The sequence below is a fragment of the Augochlora pura genome, chromosome 11 (genome assembly GCF_028453695.1).
Source record: "Augochlora pura isolate Apur16 chromosome 11, APUR_v2.2.1, whole genome shotgun sequence".
NCBI classification, from domain to species: domain Eukaryota; kingdom Metazoa; phylum Arthropoda; class Insecta; order Hymenoptera; family Halictidae; genus Augochlora; species Augochlora pura.
In genome coordinates, this window is record NC_135782.1 from 12,314,285 (window position 1) to 12,337,266 (window position 22,982).

The 22,982-nt window shown below is 36.8% G+C and overlaps 1 protein-coding gene across 3 annotated transcripts in view; it reads left to right on the forward strand.

Annotated features, from left to right (window-relative positions):
• The window catches only part of LOC144476690 (neural-cadherin), a 573,745-nt gene that overhangs the window by 227,418 nt on the left and 323,345 nt on the right, over positions 1-22,982 (forward strand). The gene's annotated exons all lie outside the window — the stretch shown is intronic.

The window sequence follows — 22,982 nt, forward strand, 5'->3', positions numbered from 1 at the left end:
CTATAGAGAATTCTATTGCTGGGAACTGGATAATCCAGGTTTTACTGCAGTCGTAATATCATTTCGGTTTTTCATAAGAATTTTTGTACGGCCTGTCACGTAACAGTTATTAACAGTTATTTTCGGAACGGTTTCAACTCTTGGTTTTGACAGATGAAAGCACATTTGGAGCATAACTCAACGAAAGAAGGTAGATCTAGCTTTAAAGAGATTGGAAGGCAGTGCTTTAGAGAACGGTCGAGCTGCGCCAGTAAAAACATTGTTTCCGCCCACAAAGCTTGCGGGCTCGAGCCAAAGACGAAACACTGTAGTTCCCTTTTTGTTTACCTTTCTATCGGCAAGAATGTGCTAAATAGAACGAACGCGAAGACAACGACTAAGAACGAATTAGGACAGAGCTTCTTTTCCCTAGGTGGATTGTCTTCAGAGGAGCCGTATGCACGCACACTCTCGAAAACGCAAAAACACGTACTGTAAATATTAGGATTTAGGAACACATACCCTGTGCAGCTACATATGCACTAATGTACTCTCTCTTGTGTAGTAAACCGGCGTATACGCAGTATACAATAGTAACTTTTAGCGAACTTGTTTACTCGAGTTCTCGTTTCGCTGGTGAATTCATAAAAAGTAGAAGCGAACTGTTATTTAGTAACCCCTGTGTTAGTATGGACGATAGGGCAATTAACGTTGCATTGTTGTTACTGAGGTGGTATCGACAAGATATCTTGCACTGTATAATCGTTTATATTGAAATATCTCGCCCATATCATCTCATTAATCATTTTACAAAACGAAGTATCTCATCCATGCCAATGAAGGAGTTAATGCAGAAACGGAAATTGTGGCGTATCATATTTGCAACATATAATGACGAATTATCTCGCCTACGTCGTTGTATGGACGACTTTGCTAAACCTGAAGAGCATTCATTATTTTAGCGGAAAAGAATCATGTAAACAAATTCAATAGGTTCAAGGAAATAACGCAATTTAAAATATTGCCAAGACGAAGAATTCGTGATTACAACTTTATACATACAAGACAGATTGTAATTTTGTATTTATGTTAACAATTTCGTGTAAACTGTGAAATATGAAGTTGTTCGGAAGATTCTTTGGAGATGGTTAATTATCTTCAGTTTACTCCAAACAGTTAATTTAAGTAATCTCGCGGACGCTAAATCGAAAAGTTACATGGGGCCAGGTGCGAAACTTCTTCCCAGCTGGCAGGGTGAGTGTAGTTGGTCAGTATTTGCGTTCGTTTCGATTCCAATATTGCCTTTCGATTCACGCCCTATCAGAATAATCACGGGAATCCGTCGGTTCCCATCGGTTTCGATCGAGAGCCATGAATGCCTGTACGCGTATTTGGACGGGCACAATCTTTTGCGTCAGCTGCAGACCACAGAGTCATTTTTTGGCGTTGGTTTACACCGCAGAGGAGGAAGTCCGGTGCGTGTGGCGCGGAACGAAGCGCGCGCGCGCGATTAGAATCGCCGACTGCACACGGTTTCGAGAGAGCGCGGGTCTCGCGAAAACAGCTACGAGATATCGATTTCATCCGCCGCAACTCTCGCGCAGCAGTCGTGCAACGCCTAACGCCAACACTTGCGCCCGGAAATGCGGGATATGGGATACAGGATGCAGGATACAAGATACGCGGGATACGGGATACGGGATACACAAGATTCACGGGAAGCGGAATACTGGATACTGGATTCGAAATACGAATGATTCGCGCGGCGGTGCTCGTGTGCGTGCCATCGAACCGGCGATTCTTCTTTTGTATCCCGGTGTCGTTTCACGGTTTGATTGGCAGGCTTGTTTGAGAACAAAGATTTTGGAATGGAAGCTCGCGGTGTATTATTAACCCGTGGATGACGTGTTCCCGTTCGCAGCGAAGTAACTTCGCTTCAAAACTAGGTGCACCGAATGTGTTGAGCTTTGCGCTTGCTTTTGTACCTTGCGTTCCCTTTCTTTCTTTTTTTTTTTTCCCCTCTGTGCAACATTCAAACGCCCCGCTGCGTTCTTGTTTTCCCGCTACGTTAGGGTATCGCGTTTGTTCGAAGATAGAGAGCGTTGCTTCTTTAATTCTATGTGGACGCGTCGATTGAAATGAACATGGTTCGGTGGAATCGAATGGAGAATTGTAACACACGCGACACGTTTAACGGGCTGTAACTGGTGTATGTGACATACGCGAGTGGCCGCTCTATATCTGAAAATTGGCGCTTAAGGGAGTTTTCTAGCGTGAAGCGCGTGTTTTTTTTTTAAACGCTATTATGAAATTTTTTGCAATGAAACCGTTACACCCTCTGCCTTCTAATTGACGAGATTTATTTGCACGTGTTCCAACGACGTTTTCAAATTTTTTGGCACAAGAAAAAGTTAAAATTAGCAGCACTTTATACCTTCATAGTTGCTTTTAGAAAAGGTCGTCTCGCAATATCCATCATTCCAGCCATTCTGTTTGCCCGAAATAAGAAAAAAATGTGAAAATTACTTAATCGGTATGAATTTGACTACAGCAGGCACTAGAACGAAAGAAAAATGTCGGTAATTAAAAAAGTAATACTTTTCCACATATTTTGTTAAAGTGTAGGAACCTAAAAAATAGTAAGAAAATTTGTCTGCTTATTCGAACAGGGACTGTAGCCACATACGTACTAAACGCGTACTTATAATTTTTAGGCAATTGATCACGTAGGTTTTGAGATATTATGGACACCATTCCGAGAAACATAATTTTCAGAATAATGTCTGTAGTGTTTAATACACCGATAATAATATAACATCGTTGCGTCATTCAAATGACTATAACTTCGTGCATTCTAGAAGTTCGCATATAAGATTGCATGTAAGATGTATTTTTGAAACTACATTTTTGAAGAATATACAAAGAAAATTGTTTTCAAAAGTTCACACTAAAATACTCGTTTTAGGTAAGAGAGACTGTGATAAACGAAGCATGTGCTATTCAAAAGCCAAAAGACAAGCTTCTACCCTCAAACTAATCGACGTGAGAGGGAAAGAGAATCGTTTGACTGCCTCAGCGAAATAAACAATGCGAGGGGCAAGGGGAAGTGGTTACTCGCGCCACCTAACACGTCTTCTATCCAGCGCGTAACTTACATTAACCAATAATGACTTAGAATCTGGAAAGTAGAAGGGATAAGATCGAGCGAACTGCTAATTCCCCTCACCGCTCACGTCAACTTGTCTGTTAGTAGCGTTTCATCTTTTGGTTTCTTAACCCATTTGCATCGTTAGTGCATATATGTGCGTAGTCGGATTTTTGAAATCTGTAGAATGTCCAATTAAGAATCCCAGAGATCTGGATGCTGAGTTAAGATAACTTTCAAACCATGCAAGTAAATTGCCTGACAAGCCAACGCACGCAGTTTTCTACTTAGAAGAGTGTGATTAACAGTATGAAATGCCTTGTGGAATAGTAGCGACGATAAATAGTAACGGCTGGATGACCCTTATCTGATTCTTGGGATAGAAAGTAGTGATATAGGGTTAGATTGGTAATGGTAGATCGACCAGAGAGGAAACCATGTTGTTTAGGAGCGATGTGGTTTTTTATCACTACAGAGAGCTTATCTACAATAATGCTTTCGAATAATTTCGCCATAACGTTTAAGCCGCAAATAGGTCTATAATTTGAAACGCAGCATTTATCTCCATTCGTATATATGGGAGTGATAATTCTAATTTTCCATGCATTAGGAAAGCAACTTTCTTTTTTATTTTAATAGATTAAAAATTAAATGTAGAATCCGAGACATTATAAATATGCACGACTTAAAAATGATTGCCGAGATATTGTCATTACCCGGTCCTTTTTTAACACTAAGTGTTTTTATTTTGTTGTAAACATTCCTAAGACTAATAGAAATGCAGAGTAAATTGAATTCATTAATGACAGTAAATTTGTGTGAGCTTGCAGTAATGTTGACAAAAGTGGAACTGAAATATTCAGCAAAGGAATTTGCAATATGAGTAGGATTAACTATTTGTTTATCCTTATAATTCATAGTACTGGGTAAAGAGCGGTCGTTCTTCTTACTATTTATGAATTTCCAGAATTGTTTTATGTTACAGTGAATTGATGATTCTGTATTGTATATATAACATAATATAATACACAAAATGAATATATAAAAATAAAAATCATCACGATGAGATGGGTGTGGTAAAATTCAATTTTTTATTTAAATGATAAGACCTTTACATGGTTAGTCCTAATAGAAAAACACGTACAGAGCCTGTCAAATATTTCAAGGCGCAGTTGCCGTTCCTCGTTCGTCGCTGCTGACAGTATTTCATTTCTCCGTGATTTTCTGTTTCCCCGGCGAAACAATCGCACCACGTCTACCCCCCTCTCTGTCTCTGTCTCTGTAGTTCTGATTTCATTTCGTCTGTGGGGAAAGATGTTGGAGAGAGAGAGAGAGAGAGGGGCGGGAGAACTATTTGCCCGGACACGATTGTCCGGCATAGCGCTCGTACACAAAGGCCACCGAAAGGGTTACGTTGACGCGCGCGCGGAGCGCGATTTGCCAGGAAACTTTCGGACCGGGGTCGCATACAATTTCGTGTTTATCTCGTCGCCTCGACAGCGACGAAGTTACGCAGCTTCGACTCACAAGCTACCGCCTCTAGCCCGGGACAAGGATGCGAGCGCCGAGGCTGCAAGGGAGGGAGATATTGCCTCGAGTTCAGAGAAATACGGTGGATGGAAGGGTTGTAACGGAGGGGGCGCTAGGCAGAGGTAAATAGAGAGCCAGTTAATAAGCAGGTGACGGAGGCAGAGACGCGAGTATAGGGCGAGTAAGACGAGGAAGGCGAGGATGGCGGAGGAGCGCGACAGCAAGAGGAACGTGCGGGTAAACTGTGCGCGGGCGAGGGTTAATGGAGAATTAGAGTTGGGTGGAAAGGTTGGATGAACGGCGAAGGCGGGACAAAAGAGAAAGCAGTATACGGGAGAGAGATTGGAATAGAAAAGAGAGTGTGTAAGTAAGTGAGGGAGCGAGTGAGGGAGTGAAGCAGTGAGTGAATGAGAGAGAGCAGGAAGAGAAAAGTTGAGAGAAAGACGGAGTAGACGAACAGGGCCATAAAAGGAAACGGAATATCATGCTAGGAGCCACAATATCTGAATTCTGATTGCAACCATACTGCTGCCCTTTTGACTTCCGGCTCTCGCGATAACGTTTGACAGTATCAGCTTCACGCTCGGCATTGTTCGTAGTTCTGGTATTTATGGGTGCGAATCTCGGTCGAGGGTGTAGATTCTTAGCTGGTGAGATTGGCTATCGGGTACAGAATCTTTATATCTCCACCCTACTCGGACCGTTCTTACGATAAAAATGCACAAGTACGTTTTCTCCTATACCACCGCGCTACAGCGGCGCGCATCGGACCGGTTAGTCGCTAGAAATGCTCTTTCCTTCTGAGAAATAAGAGGAGGAGGTAACAATCGGCATCCAATTGTTGCCTTCGCGAAAGTAATCGAGCGATTTAGTTGTTGAAACGAGTACATCATTTTCTTCAAATTATGCATGTCTCGTGAATAAGAGCACTACAGACATACTGCTAAGTGCAGCATCTCGAAGTTTCATCACTTATCCACTGAAATAAATCCTCTGCTCTTGTTGGTGAAATCTGTTACGTTAGTTTTTAAAACCACGACTTTAATGACAATTTCATTCGAAAATATTGCATAAAAACAGAAGTGAGATTGTACTGTAATTTTTTTCTTATACGAACGATGTTGATATACAGGTTGTCTCAACATCGATGCTACAACCTACAAGGGATGTGGGTTAGAAGGTTATCAAGCTTCTAATTCTACATGAAAAAAAAGGAAACAAATAAAAAATAAACATCTTTTCATTCGAGGTTTTGTTGTTGAGGAAATGGAATTTGAATATTTTAACATGAGTTTTCTTTATTCCTTTGTCATTCCGAGCAGTAGCGTAAGTGAAAAAAAGCTTTCTAGTCCTATTATTATCGTTTTAGAATACTTTAAATGATCTCGATAGAAGTCATATGTCATTTACAAATAGTACTAATATAAGTAGTATTGTGATGTACTGTAGTACTCATTTTTGTCTATGGATTTAAATGCAAATAAAACATGTAATTTACTTACAAACTTATTTTATTAATGCTAACATCATTTGAAATGCTGAAAGTTCAAAGTCGATTTTCGCGACAACGATGCCTTAATTGAAAATATTATGCTGTTTATTTTCAATTTCTGTTTTCCACGTAAGATCACCTCCTTCTCGGTTGCACCACCGATGCTAACACTCTGTATGACATACACGTACAGCGTATTTCCAGTGATATTCAATCCTCGTATTTACGACAACTAATCTAATATAATATTACAACCAATTTTAAACAATATTTTGTTCAATAAAATAAATTCCTTTCTTGAAACATTTTATTGAAACATTTTATTGTCCTGATAACGAATTAAATTGGACAGACAGATGTCGATCCAATAAATTGTAAGATTTCCGGTGAAACTAGTGCGTTAACGATAATTCATTCGCTTCAGAAACATCTTTTATACTTGTTTAAATAATTATACGAGAGGCAATGGAAATGTTTTACGTAAAAAACTTTTATGTAGCTCCTGAAGCGTAGGAGGTTTTTGTTGAGAATTTGTTTTGAACTTGAAGGCGAGAAATAATTTTTACATTTATTTCAATTCTCTTACAATATAGATAAACTACTATTGTTAAATAATTTGTTTACAGCCTCCATTACGCTTTTGCGGTATCTTTCTTCTTTTGTTATTGCACTATATGTTTTACTAACTGTGTTACTCCATTATAATGCTCAGTAATATTATTGAACCACTGTATATACAAGGTATTAATGCGCATTATCGTGGTTTTGAAACTATTAATTAAATTTCATTAAATTACTTGCATAAAACTGAGCCGAAAGTAAAGGGGTTCATTCTTTCATACAAGGCATGATTTACAAGAAAATCGGGTTTGAAAATTCGTTAGGTACGTGCGCAATTAGATACAGTAAGGTTCGATAGGCCAGGCAAGCTAATTAAACTGCGCCAAGTGCACGCGTATGTAACGATTTTCAAACTCAATAATCACGTAAATGAAGCCCCATGTGTACAAAATTGTATATTACTCTAAGAAATCGACAAAAAATAATCCTCAGATGTATTACGATTTCAATCTACAACAATTTCGATAAAAATTTATTTAAACAATATTTATTCAATTTTAAAAAGCATTCGAGTACTTTCTTGGTTCACTGTATGTACGATTGTTGATTTTACCTGTGTAAAACATACCAATATAACAATATGCAAATCTAAAAATGTGCTAATGTAGAAATGTACAAATGTACTCTGGCTATGTATATTATAATGCGTCTGCCTGTGTGCAATTTTCCCTGCACAGTCCCTAGGAATCGACCCTAGACTTTTCGGTCCAGATTGACCAAACAAAAGCTGATACCGCATAATTTAACCCTTTCGCTACGAGCGTCGCCTATAGGCGACATCCGCGCGACGACCTGTGTGTACGAGTGTCGCCTATAGCGACATCCGCGCGACGACTTGTGTGTACGAGTGTCGCCTATAGACGACGTCAGTTTGATACCACTTGACCATGAGCGCCGCGATGTTTTTATCTTTAGGCATACTGCATATCGATGGCATTTGTCTCATTCTCTGGTTGATTCGTATTTGTTTAAAACAAGTGAAATATTAGCATGTGTAGCGCGACGTTAATTTTAAGATTTTTGTATATATAATATTCTATACGTGACGAGCTCGGTACGCCGGCGACGCTCGCTGGCCGTACGCGCGGCGGAGCAGGTACCGAGAGTCGTAAAAAGTACGAGACTCGGTACCTCATTGGTCAGGGCTGGAACCCAAAATGGGTATAAAAAGGGCACCCGCAGCTAGGAAAAAACAGTCTTGCGACACTCTTTGAAAAAGGCAGTATAGAGAGTAGATGTGGATAAAACTGACCTCTCTGCCACCTTTGGAAAAGACGAATAGGGAGTAGAGAGTAGAGGCGGATAAAGCTGACCTCTCTGCCCGCCTTACTGAACTCAGTGCGAATCTTGGTAGATAGGTGTTACGCCTTGACCCAAGGAACGATCCGCGCCGCGACCGAGACGACCCGTCAGTCTAGCCGTGCGAGTTCGGTTCTCTGTATTAGTTTCTTAGCGCAGTAGTTAAAATCGTGTGCATATTTGTTTTGTTTTTTTTTATGTAAATAAACTGTTTCAATAAACTAAAGTGTTACACATGTAATTTTGTTGGAACAATCGGGCAAGAATCACGTTCCAGTCTCGTTCAAACTGTCAGTGGCTAATATTATATTGTAATATTATAGTGTATTCCTATAATACGATGTAATAGTTGTTATGTAGCTCTTAAAAGAGTGTACGTACAAGTCAATCACAAAGTGGCGTTGAAAAACGTTAATCCGAATATCGAAGACTACTGACGAGCAAAGTGTACACTTCGCGGCGCGGTGACCCGTACAGGGGCGTCACTCCGGCGGCGCGGACTGCCGTAAGGAAAGGGTTAAATGTTCAGTCTCACAAGAACGCAAGGACCGACACATTCGCCGCGATAGAAAAACGAAAAATCTGTCGTCGGTCCGAACAGAAAATCTAGGGACCGGCGCGTAGCGCTCAACGTGTTAATCAAAGTTCATCCATTACAAACAAGAGGTCAACATTACCTTTTTGCTTAGCGGACTCGTTACAATAAATTCTCCCCAATCGTGTGCATCCAAACTGTGAAACAATTTGGGAGAATTTCGTGTAACTGCCTGTGTCGCATCTAACTGTTTATGACACGTCAATCACTGACAGACAGAACTGTACCATGTTCTTCGAGAACTGGCGCAAATGTAAACAGAACATTCACGTGATCGGTGCTGCGGTTGCAACTGAGTGGCTGTTAGACGATAATGCTCGGAGACGAATTTTAGACGACCTTCACCGAGGAGATACATACATACATTACATACAGGATAGCCCGGAAAAGCGAGAATTGGAAGGAATACGTTTTGTAGAAAATTTCTGAGGGCATTAGATGCAGCGAAACAAAAATCTTAAAATGAACGTTGCATTTACTTCGCTGGAGGTCCTTTGTTTCTTGATGCGATAGTATTGAATTAATCCTTTGCACTCGGAGTCATTTTAACTGTAAATTCGAAATAATTTTTCTGGTTCGTGTTATTTCCATTCTATTTAACAAAATAAATTTTTATGCATACAAAATTTATTCTTGTGACTCCTACCAACACTTTTACTACTTGACAATTTTTTAAATCTAAACCTTATTGTTGCAAAAATTATTTTTGAATGAAATGGAATAATTTTTGTGGTGTCTTAGAGTCACCACTCGAGTGCAAAGGGTTAATTGTGTAGTAAAATAAAACTGAAATAGATATAACAAAATATTTTATTCCTCTGCTAGTGGCTACGGGTTCTTTCAGTACGTCTACGCAGTTCGAATTCTCGCAACCAAGTGTCCCAAGACCTCTACCTCGCCACTCGTCCTCGAATTTCCACTTGGGCCCTCTTTCTTCCAATGTTTAGGCGATCTCTCATCAGCGACCAAACGAACACCGTAAGAATTCTCGGGACCAGCGAACAGAGGATCTTTTCCGAGCTTCGCTTTCAATTGTGGGATGTATATTTTTGATTGCGTTCCGCTGCACCGCAAAACGATATTATGTACTTCGAGGGAAATAGATAGACTGATGGTTCCTCGAAATTAGACCCACTGATGCAACGGAGTGGTATGGGGGACGTGTTAGCGGGTTCGAAGAGAGACACTCTCTCCCAGTTCATTGAAAAGACATCACGTGAAATCTTGAGGGTTCTAACAAAAACACATTACATTGTTACGTGAGCGCAGTCGCGGCATGTTGAATAATAACGTCAGGACTTTAATAACAACAGAACTCTTTATTCGGGAAAGGGGGAATTCTTGTTCTTGTTAAATCGTTGCTCAGGAGATATTTACCAAGCAACGATGCCACAAGGAACTCTCGATATCTCGATATCAAAAGATATCGATCCATATTCGTAACAATATATATTCATAAATTGATAATAAAGACTATTATAATTCAAGTTAAAATACTATCAAATCTCTTACGACATAATAAAGTAAATATTAACACTATGCCGCCTGGCGTCGCTACAATGGTGTATCGTCAATGGCCGGCGACACCATGATGAAGTAACGCGCAAAGTATCGCTCACCGGTCAGCGACACCACAGTGATGTAACGCACATGTTACCACCAAATATGGCATCGTATTCTGTTGTTGTTTTGTTTAAGTAACAATAAGTTACATACGTTAGCAAGTTTTTTGTTATTATAAATATAGGGTTTTCCAATAAGGACGAGTCGATTTTGAAATGGAATGAAATGAACTGTGTATGAGGTATTAACGAATTTTTTTTTATTTGAAAGGCCCGTGTATGCCATTCTATATCGAATATGACATCGTTCAAATGTTCCCAGCGGCTTTGCACACGCTGGCACGTATCCGAGAGGTCCAATTATCAATGACTTTGCCGCATAGCTCCGGCTGAATTTGAGCGATGGTCTGGGTTATGTTGACTTTGAGAGCGTCAGTCGATTATGGCTTACTGATATAGACCTGCGACTTCAGAAAACCCAACAAGAAGAAGTCTAGAGGGGTGAAATCGCACTATCTTGATGGTCAATTCCAGTCAGCGTACCAACGGCGTTGTCTGCGGTCATTAACTTTGAGCTCCTAGGTCAGGTAGATCTTGTGCAGGTGTAGGCCCAAGTCCAGACGCAAAATTAACCAAGTTGAAGACTGCGAAAGACCAAGTTGTTGTGCACGGTGAGGAATTGACTGCCTCGGGTTCTCCTGAACACTTTCACGGACAGCGGCAATGTTCTCGGGCGATCTGGCTTTCTGTTGACGTACGAGTGTTGGCTGATAATTTGCCGAATCGGTCGTCTAGACTTTGGCCACCAAACGTTGGAGGGTCGACTTTGAAGGGCCACCGCGTCTACCATAAAATGGGCGCAACGCGCGCAACATTCCCACTAACGAACACTCATTTTGATAATACAATTTCATCATTTAACCGTGCTTCTCAATCGTGTAACTTGCCATGGTGATTTGGCATAACCGACTGAATTGTAAACAACAAATTTAATTGACGCATTCTAAGCATTATGGCCGCTACAGACTGTTAACATCGACCCGTCCCTATTGGAAAATCCTCTACTGGTGACAAGTACTTGTCCCATCATGGTGAGATCGACAGATTTTCCGGTTAGCTGAAGCAACACCAGCTAATACTCATTTCCTAAACTAACAAACAAAAACGAAGAAAAAAAAAGGACGACAAATATAATGTGCAAGTCTTGTAGAGTTGCGTTACATCTTAGAGACTGTTTTGTTTGAAATCTTCTAAAAAAGAAATACCGAATAATTACCAAAGAAAACGTAAATACAGAAATATATGAATCAAACAAATTTTACGTTTATTTACATATGTATATTTTCGAAATTTCATGAAAATAGGGAGACAAGATTGAAAGTTCGTGAAAACTAACGATGAGAGTAGTAAAACTTGACAATTTATAATCTCCCGGTAACCTTAAGAACGGCCGATGATAAGCGAAGTATGTAATTTGAATTAGTGCTGCCGGTGTCAAGCGAAGAAATTTATACGACACGTGCGAACGGCAAAGTGTTAATTGCTATTTATTTTTCTACTTTTCTCATTTCCGTTTTTTCTTTTTACCTAATACACTAAAGTTTTCTAGCTAATCGCCTTATCGACGTACCTACAACTTGTTCTGCTAAAGAGATGCATATGATTCGTAGAAAACTTTAAATCAAAATATTTCGAAAACGAAGGCCCATTGTGCAGAAACGTATTAAGGTTTTTTATCATTAGGCGTGTAGTATAACTTGTACCTACTACCATTTTAAAAGTGGTTTCCACTTCCATAAGGTCTCCTTGTTGAAGAGACAGTCCTTTCATTGTTTGTAATTAATTGGCACTTTACGTGCAAAGACATTCATGGCTCGTTGGATTTTTGTTTCTCATACGAAAAATATTTTCCATTGTGCCGTGAAAGAAGTTATCCGAGCTATTACACGGTTTGGTTAGTTTCTCAGAGTTCCACTTGTGATCGCATGCTTGGATAATTCCTGCTATGGGCAGTAACAGTAAAAGTTCACTGTAAAGATAACTGAAAGTGGAAACTGAAACCCGACGCGACGCAATAAATTGAATGAAGTTTCACTAGCGTTTCTCGCAGTTTCGTAGAACTTTCATTTTCGAATGTCGTTTCACGAGTAAACCGAGTTCTCTCCATAAGTTTGAAAGAAGTCGCAGTGACTCGAGCCTGCTGCTGCTCAAGAGACATATGTGAGCGTTGGTCGTCGGTGTAGGTTTCTCCTTTTTTCTCTCTTCTACTTTCCTGCCTTCATCTTTTCCTTTCCGTCGTTGCCAAAGTGTACTTTGAAATGCGATAATGTCTGTCGTCTAGTTTAATGCGTGTCCTTTTGTCGTTGTAAAGCTAGAGAAGTTAAAAGAAGCTTGGTACGTGCCATCTTTAAATTTACCCTTGTCCCGCCGGTGTTCGAGAGCGTTGCATTACAGACGTGATGTTCCACGTCGGCGATTGCAGTCTGGATATCCGGCTTTCTTGTCGCACGTCTGTTCCTGCGACACTCCTTTGCCTCCTCTCGCCCGGAATTCCTGCAAGCTTTTCCCGATACTTGCACGATTTGGCTTAAAATTGAACGGACCTGGTGTAATCGTTTCTTCGCAACTTCGGGGCAAATTACGTGAGATGTTTTGCCCGCGATGGAAAATTCCGCAGCAAGATTTCCTCCGAAATGATCCTTTCAAAATAAGACCAAACACACTCCGCCAATTATTATTCTGTCGATTTTCCATTTTCAATGCAAACAATTAGTTTAAATTGTTTTTAATGATATGTATACGTTTAAGTAAGCGAACTATTCCCGCGAACGATATCTTTTGAAAATACAATAAATATTTATCTGTAGAGAGTAAATAGGGTGTCTTGGTAATTTATTATATAAAATAGGATTAAATATTTCTATTATTATATCACGTCAGCTGATATCGTGACTTTGAATACGAATAAATTAAAATTATAAAATTAAGAAATAAACGCGATTTCAAAACGCGGTAAGCAATGCGATCCTCGATCGGTTTAAAGCATATGGAGGTTATGTTTACATAGATCATTAGATTCGCCTTGGTCTTAGTTACATAATGATAGACTATCTAATAATAGAAATATCTAATCCCACTTAATAAATCGTTGATTACTCTTTTATTTTGAAATATTTTAATTCATTAATCGACTTTGTGTTGTAAACTTCGCGATCCAGCGATATTTGAAAACCCGTCTAATCGGATAATAATGGGCATTATTGGAAACGATTAACTGACCGGTGATAGGATGCTATGGAGTGCTATACAATGGTGATATAACCATCACTGCCTTGACTCGTGCGAAGGAGTCAGTTAAAGGGTATCCCTATTGTATCACATTTCTTAGCTACGGACGCGCGCGACGCGATGCATGCAGAAGAATAGCAGCTATAATACAATAGGAATATCCTTTAGCTCTCCAAGTGACTCCGAGTGTCTCCGACTACACCACACGAGGCAATATAGCAAGAGAGTCGCTCCATAATACTACCAAACCCCACTTCCCGAAGCTGAAATCTAGCATTCAAACCTGGCCAGCCATGATCGTGAGATTAATGTAATTTCATGCTACAAGTTATTCATATTTTTCTAAAATACGTGTACTGTATATTAAAAGAAGTGAAACTATAACGAGCTTTACAATGACGCTTCACAATACGACGTTCGCTTTGATCACAGATCCCGAGATTATGAAAGATTATAATTAACTCCATAGATAATGCTTTGAACTGCGAAACACAAGTGACAATACACGATTGAAATCGTATATTTAAATCGTGATGCATCTTTATACAACGCAGTTATATAATTTTGTATATGCACGTAATGTGTATGCTTAATTTGCTTAACATCGAATTAGAAGATAAAACTATCATAAAATTATATTTAATATGCATTTTATACATGCTCATTAGTAGAAATAATAGTAGGTTAATATTTATTATAATTAACGTTTTAATGCTATTTATATTCATATGTTTGTGTGTGCTTGTGTAGCAATCGAATAAGTATAATTCTGTAGTCACATAATGATCTTTTTAATTCAATCCGTCTGTAATATCTTTATGTTGTATAATTTGTACAATGTAACATTATATTTCATTAGCAGTTGTTATTTATTAACTGGATAATAATCATACTCTTTATTATTTGTATTGCATAGACGGCAACAGATACTTTTGACCTTAATCTTTTAATACAAATCTAAATAGTATAATAATTTAACAATAACATGCTTGCGTTTGAATTTAAAATCTATACGATGCATTCATTAACATTTTCATGTCATTCAGTTTTATTTATAAAATTTTTCGGTTTGGAATAGTTCAGCGAAACATGACAAAAATTTGTGGCATTTAATTTATTTAAAAAACATGTTCCGTGAGAACTTCATATTCGCATACGTTGAAATTACATTTCAAAAACGGAATTGAGCTGTTGCAACTCAGTACAGTATTTCGTATAATTTTGGCTCGCTATGATTTTCTCCATGTACATAAATCGAATGAAACTACATTTTTAATTATATGATAGGTTGATTTGAACAAAATGAGTCTAAAAGCCTCACACGAACAATCAAATATTTTAAAGACATGTATATTTCTGTATCTCTGTTCTCAACATTTATTTCAAAATAATACAGGGAACTATTATTTTGTTTTCCTTCATTTTGATTCATTGTTACTGAAAATATCAACGCATTATTATATTTATAATTTTGTTAAGTGTTAGTCTGCGACTGATATTCTAATTAAAGTATAGCATAGAAATTAACAAAAATTATTCTCCCAGTACGTATGTACTATTCCAGGCAGTGACAACAGAAAACTGAATTTAATTAGGAACTTTGAAAATAACCAGCCACATTGAATCGAGACATAAACAATTTCGAAGGGTCGTAAATGAAAGCCATAGAAAGAGTCCTGATCGCATATTGATTTTTGCACATTCTGAACAGATAAGGTTTTAAGGTTCATCGGGTAGATTCATACCGGTCGTAAAAATGTCTGGCACGAAATGTAGAAAGTCGCCATGCTACGAAACCAAGCCCGAGAATTCAGAACAGTAAAACAGTCACGGTATCGTAGCATAAACTAATCGATCTAACAAATATGAGTGTAATTTCATTCTATTAAGCATAAATAAAATTTTGTTTTTTTTTTTGTTATCGAATTTTCAGCATAAAAGTAACTGTAGTTCTAAAAGGAATAAAATGGTTTTTTTTCTAAAAAGTATAAGCTTTTGTTCTAGGAAATATGCACTAATAGCGATTTAATCATTGTAACTGTGAACATACGGTGTGCAAGAGTTTAATTATAACATTTGAAATTTCTGCAGTAAAACAGAAAATTAAACTAACTATAGTCGTTCAGAATCGCAACATTGGTAATCACTGAGTCATTAAAGAAATAAATAAAACTGTAAAATACTTGAACATCAAAGGTTTATTATTTACTCTCCACAAAGCTTTTTGTTCATGTATTTTCTCTATAAATAACAATGTTATGGGAAGTAGAAGAAGATTGTTTTTAATATTGATTTCCTATAACGACGCACGGATAACAATTATGTGTGTGTGAAATGTAGAATTAACCATACTAACCATACCGAATACCATTTCATTTCCTGCATGCCGTTCTCGCAAACATCAATTTTTTATAGAAAATTTAAATTTCTCAAATTATCGATAATTTTCAACATTGATGTGACGTTAGAAAATTGTAAAGTGCCCAAATATCAAATTGATAGGCAAATATGGAACTTCTGTAATAATTGATGCAAGGTCTTCATAAAAACCACATTGGCTATCATATCACGTTATAGATTTTTTATTTACAATAACTTCATATAATACATATGTTCGTGCGTTAAACAACGAACCAGCATGCACTTCCAAAATCCGGTTACTCCCGTTTTGGGTGGAATTCTGCAAATCGTTTCATTTTATATGAAAACAATGTTTACCAAAAAATATTCCGCGACTCGAAGTTTTAAAATTTTGTGAAAAGTGATTTTACCATTTTAATGCAACTTCAAGTAATTTTAGAAAGTTCTATTCTTCGGTATCACTGAAATTCTGGAAATAGATTCTTTTTAGATAACATTGTCAAGTAGAAAATTTAATGAAAAATGTTTTACCATGTCACTTTCTATGTTACCGACCGGACTCTGCCGTTTGAATGAATTCCTGAAAGTATACCTCAAAATTAATGAAACAATTTGTCATTATACGTGATAAATCTTGACTCGTTACTTTTAGGTTTTATTCATAAAACACGAGTCTCGTTTAACATTATTAAGCCAATCATTAATTGTTATGTATAAGCTCTTAAGTTTCATTTTCATTCTTCTGTAAGTCATCACACGTTGCTTTTATCTAACAAGGACTTCAAAATTTCAGCAAAATCGAAGTACAGAATTTTTGCAAATAACAGGGGTGGTAACATTCTTTGCAAAATTTGAAGTCTTAAACTTCAAGTGGCGGAAAATCCTTCTGGTAAACATTACCTTTACGTAAAATGAAGTTATTTGCAAAAATTTAGCCGAATCATGTTCCGACGTTTTGTTACTTTCTTTCTAAAAACAGGAAAAACGATGCGACGTTTTGCTGGATGAGGAGATTTTTTATGATGAACTGAAAACTCCGTCGTCAGCAGCGATAGTTTCGCAGCCTTCGATCGTTGCGGAACAACGGCGACGGGTCGCGCCGCGACGCGCCGCGCCGGCGGCGACCACGTACTCTCGGAAACGGTTATATCAGATAATTTCGGCATTATACGTTCGCTGTATAGTCCTTTTGCGGAACAATTTCAAGAAAATTTGCTCCGTTGTTGCGGCGCGGGGCGATGCGTGCGAGGCAACGCGCGCGTGGCATTTAGGAATCGAGAATCAGAAATAGGTATTGCCGTTTTCGGGGGAAACGGCGATCACGTTGATCTCGGCCACGGCAGCACTGTCTGATGCGTTTCGGATTATCTGTTTGAATGTAGTCCCGATCGTTGGAATGGAGGTCGAGTATTCGGAAATGGGATCATTGGAAACTTTGCAGCGTGGAACTGAAAATTTTCAGTGGTTTCTGCCTTCGTAATGGCAGAAAAAAAATGCAGTTCACAGAGCTGCGTTTTATTTTCTCCCCGGCCCGGAGAGTGAATACATATTATATTTAAATAGCTCTATCGGGGAACAAACTTTCCTCGTTATTCCGAGCAATGTGTTGGAAAATTCTGATAAATAATACATCGTATTACTTTTTCACCTATCGATAGTTCCGACGGAATTGTCTGCATTTAATGAACGCATGTATTTAAATTTATGATCTCCGGTAACCAAGAATAGTAGAGATGGAGAATGCGAGGTTTAGAACCAGCTTTTACGTTTTCATAACGAGAGAACGTATTCAGCCAATTTTAACGAAATTTACGAGCGTGTTTTTGAAAAAATATTCGACCTACGACTCCCTTCAAAAGTACTACGATACCAGCTGATTTTGTATAATTTTGTGTTTAGTATTCAATTTTATGGCATCGTATTGTCGCAAGTACATGTTATGCTACAAGTGTTTGTTACTTGTGCAATTAGTTGCACAAGTGCATGTTGCATTTATTGCAACATACAGAATCGATCACGCAACGTGATCTGTTTAATATATTTTGTTGTTAGTGGTCCGAGTGAAACCTGTTTGAGCTAAAAAAGCATGATTTAAGGAGAGCTTTTTTTATAGAGTTACTACGGTTTTTTTATACGCGAAACTTCAATTTCGACGTCTCATCATCCCCTAAACGATAGATACAGAAACGAGAATAAAAGATTTAACAAACAATTTAATACAATCATTTTAAAACCTTTCTTGAGTCATACTATTTTAGTTCGAAAAGTTTAGAAAAAATTCTTTCAAATTCAGTGTTTTAGAGCGATGAATTAAGTAACATGTGACAATTAAAAGAAGTCATTTGTTTAAGAACCAGGTTAACGCTTAACGAACGGGTTGTTTTTTTCTTGACCGTCTTAGCAAGTTAGAATAGAGAAACGTAAATTTATGTGGTCCATCCGATAAGTGTTAATGATTTGAATATTTTTGCAATTTTTCTCAAGAATTTTAAAATTGTTACTGCATTATTTAAACTGTTATGATTTTGACCGGTTCGAAAATAATTCTGTGCTACTAAATTTTCCATTCGAAGGCACAATCTAGAAAGGATTTACTACCTCGCATCCTCCTGTCTTCCAATATGAACGATGGCCGGTAAAAAGAAATATGTGGGAGATATATATCTAAGAACTGTTCCTCACATAAGTTTTATAAAAAAACAGCTTTTGTAATGTGAATATGTTTGGTTCTTCCGCGCTTCTGAGAAGATTCATCGTTGTGAATAATTGCTAAACTGCGTAAATATGTGTAAGTGAAATATAGAATAGTGAAAAAAAGTAAAAGAAAATAAAAATGCTGTTATGTTAATTATGAATTATTAAAATTATTTAAGATAGAAACAAAATTGCGTTTAGAATTGATACATACATAATAAGTATAAACTCAATGTTACTTTCGCACCTCTAGAGATATTATGACAAAAACTTAACAATATATTATATTGGTATATTGGTATATTTCTATTTTCTATTATTTCTACTATAGAAATATACAAATATAGTTTTTCGTCTTTCTTTTCACAGCACTATAAGTGGTTATCCTTTTTAGATGAGTCATTCTGTACATTTATACAGTACATAACAAAATATTATATTTGTATATTTCTATATTAGAAATAATATAAATTAGAAATATAGAAATGTGGTGTTTTGTTAAGTTTCCGTTTAGATGTCAGAAACAATGTAAAAGTTGCTTTGCGTCTATAATTATGTACATCACCGTAAGCACAAGACTAATTAGCATCATCTCAGAGGGGAAAAGATATATCTTATTACACATTGTAAGACGATCGGGTACGACTTGCGCTTGTTTTGCGGTATTCGTCAAAAGTTTTATTGCTCCTGTTTTTAGTCAAATAAAAAACAGAAAATAATGTTGAAAAGTCAATTTTCATGAAAAGTAACGCAGTCGGGCGTAAATTAGACTGTAGCTCACGCTGGTTTTTCTCCGGTTCACCAATATAAATTAAATGAGGCATCCTAGTCTAGTTATTTTTAAAAAATCAAAAATATACGAGGGGCGTGATTATTGAACCATGAAACAAGAGATGGAATACTAATGAAAACTCTTACTTCATTTATGGAAAACCGAATTTTTTATTTAATTCGCAGAGAAAAAACGCGATAAATTAATTACGTGACATTGATCAATTATTAAAATTGGTATATTAGGTAATAACAACTGTATAACATTTTGGTAATACGCTTAACACTAACTGTCCCGGGCGTTAAAAATAAGTTAAAGATAAACAAGTCGTACATGGTGCCTTAACTATATGTATATCTAACTTAATGTATACTTTTGACAATCCGCTGACATAAAACTGGATAATAAATATAAAATATTACCTAAACTGTATAAGAAATTAAAATACTAAATCAGCAGGTGGCCTAAGACTTTTAGAAGGGACTGTGCGTTATATGTTCCTCGCAAACTTTCGGCGAAATGTTCGTCGGTAAACTGGGGTTAACCTGTCTTTAAGTCGCCATTAAATTTGTTGGCTCGAAGTTATCTTAGTGGAAGGTTAACTTTCTTAAGCTTAACTACTTAAGTGTAACTATAACAACATCCTCCTAAAACGTAACCACTTCTTAGTAATTGCATTCGACACTTTGCACTTTAACCTATTAATGCATACGTCCGCAAAGTCGATGAATAAAGTCTTTTATGGATACGGGAGAATCTGAACCTTTGAAGAGGTTCTACAAAACGAACATCAACCGCGTCGTATCTTCCACATTAATCCTCGAACGATAGATCATTTTCACAGTTATGCAATTATCGATGTTTATAATCGTTTTCAATTTTATTCATCAATCTTCCGAAACATATTTCCGAAGACATACTTCTTTTAGACTTACCAGTGTTTGTGTTGTTTCTTGTAGAAGAGTAATTTATATACAGGGTGCCCCGGAATTCATAGTACAGCCAGGCAGGGGTTGATTCTACATAAAAGAAGAAGAAAATATTTTAGTATAACATTCTTTTATCCGGAGCTCCGTTTTCGTAATAATCGACTTTAAAGTTCGTTCAACTTGTAAACGATTTAACAGAATTTGCTTGTCGTGTATTTCACTGCTCTGCTTGTCTCTGTCCGGGACAATGTTTACAAACAGTGAAAATTGTGCGAGGAAGTTACGAATTTTTTAAATAATAATTATTCCAGTTGGATCGACCGCGGCGGTAAGATACGTTTGCCACCAAGATCTCCGAACCTCACGCTTTTAGATTTTCATTTATGGGGTCATATCGAAGAACAAGTTTATAGCATGAACGATATTTCAAATGTTATACATTTGAAACATAAAATTACTCAGGCATTCGAAAAATTAAAAAGCGATGACAACTTACAATCTGTTCAGATGTCATTAATTCATCGAGCAAACTTATGTATGCAGCAGCGTGGGACGTTTTCAACAATTATTGTAGCATTGTATTAGTAAGAAATAAAAAATGAGTAATCAATCGACATACTTTGTATTGTTTCAACCGCATAATTGTCACTGTTTGTAAACACTGTCCCGGACAGAGACAAGCAGAGCAGTGAAATAGACTACAAGCAAATTATATTAAATGGTTTACAAGTTGAACGAACTTTGAAGTCGATTATCACGAAAACGGAGCTCCGGATGAAAAAATGTTATACCAAAATATTTTCTTCTTTTTTTATGTAGAATCACCCCCTGCCCGGTTGTACTACGACTTCCGGGACACCCTGTATATTTCCAAGTTTAAGATATTATCGAATTTATTTTTATGGTATTTATTTGGTGGAAACATAAATATTATATTCTATTGCTTAATCAATGCGTGAATTACATTTTTTTTAAATTATAACATGCGGCCTTTTTTTTTCTTACAACCACAGATATGGACGTTCTCGTATCAAGTAATTTTTGTCTAAACACAGTTTTTCGAATATGCGGCAGTTTTAATTGAGAGGTATTGATCGATTTATGTTGAGTTACTTAAGCGTGGATACTCTGTTCATATAATATTTCCATTCTGAACGTTATTTTTGTATGCAGATTCTAGTATTGGTCTTTTATAAATCTTCTGGTAATTATATACGTTCATGTTGAAACTGTCACAAAGCCAATAAGAACATCGATCAGAGCGATAATAAAACCCGCATTTAAGATTCGTCAAAAATGAATCATTTTAGAGAACAAATATTTTTCTCTTGAAATTCAACAATATGCTGTATAATATGCTGAAAAATATGTAGGTATGGCTTTGCTTGCTGTTCTAACGTAATTACTCCCATATAAAACAATAGAATGTGTTTCTACGCTTTGATCCCGTCTCTTATATCCCGTCAGCTTCAATACCAACTTATTCTTATGCACAAATATTTTTTTGTAACTGTTGCTTTAAAAACAGAAAATGCTATAAACTCCTTAAATGGATACATTAAAAGCAGAATTACATTAACCTTTAATGAAGAATAGCGATAACTCCACTGACATTGTCATTTAACTTTGTAACTACATACATAACAAAACTGCATTCTGATTTTACTAATTTCTTCAGATGCATTAACAAATTCAGATAAGAAATTACATTTGCACATGTCGTTTTTCCCCATAAACTGAATTTGGTCATTCGTGTCACAAAAAGAATATATTATAAACAAATCACAAAATCGTGTGAGATAGAAATATAAAACGACATAGATTATAAATAGAGAATAATTTTTAAAATGTCAAACTCTTTGAAATATATTGTTAAATAATAGAGGTATAAAATTAGTAATAAAAATGAAAAAATCTATTTTTATAATTTTTGAACTTATCAATTTGTAACTTGGATACGCATTACTATAATAACAATAGTATCATGTTTAGATTTGAAATTTTTTAATAATTCATATCAATGTAAACATACGGACAATATATAAAGTATGTAAGAAAATGTTAAAGTACGATATTAAAGTGCCAAAATTGTAACCGTCGTGTTAAGTTTCTAACCTTGTAAATTATTTTATATATTGTTAACGTATATGAAAATTACTATTATGTAATGTTAATTATATTCGCCTTGCAATTATAATGACCTAAACTGGACTGATTAGCGAAGGAAGTGGTAGCTGGATTTTTTTTTTCGAGAGACATGCTACGCGTGTATGCACTTTAGCTCGAGATGCAATTAGATATCATTTCTGGAAGAACAAGATCAATACGTTGAATGCCACTCTAGCGCTCAATGGTATTTGTCCTGAAATCTTTCATTTTCTTCATAGACTATTCCAGACCATCTTTCATATTTCGTCAGCTTACACAGCATTTCACTTTATGGTTGCGACAGAGAGTTTGCTATAACTGTACTCAATATGACGTCGCTTTGTGCTACGGACAATTATTTGATTCTGATAGGCCATTGTGCAAATGACAATGTATTTTCATCACAATTGGTAAAATTTGCTGACGTTAAAGATTAGATTGCTGTGCTATGTTTTTGATAAAAATGGCGAGATCGGGAACAAAGCTGTAAAGAAATTAGGAGAATTTGAGAATATTTTTATACTGTGACACATATTCAAATGGTGAAAAGAAAAATGATATTTTCAT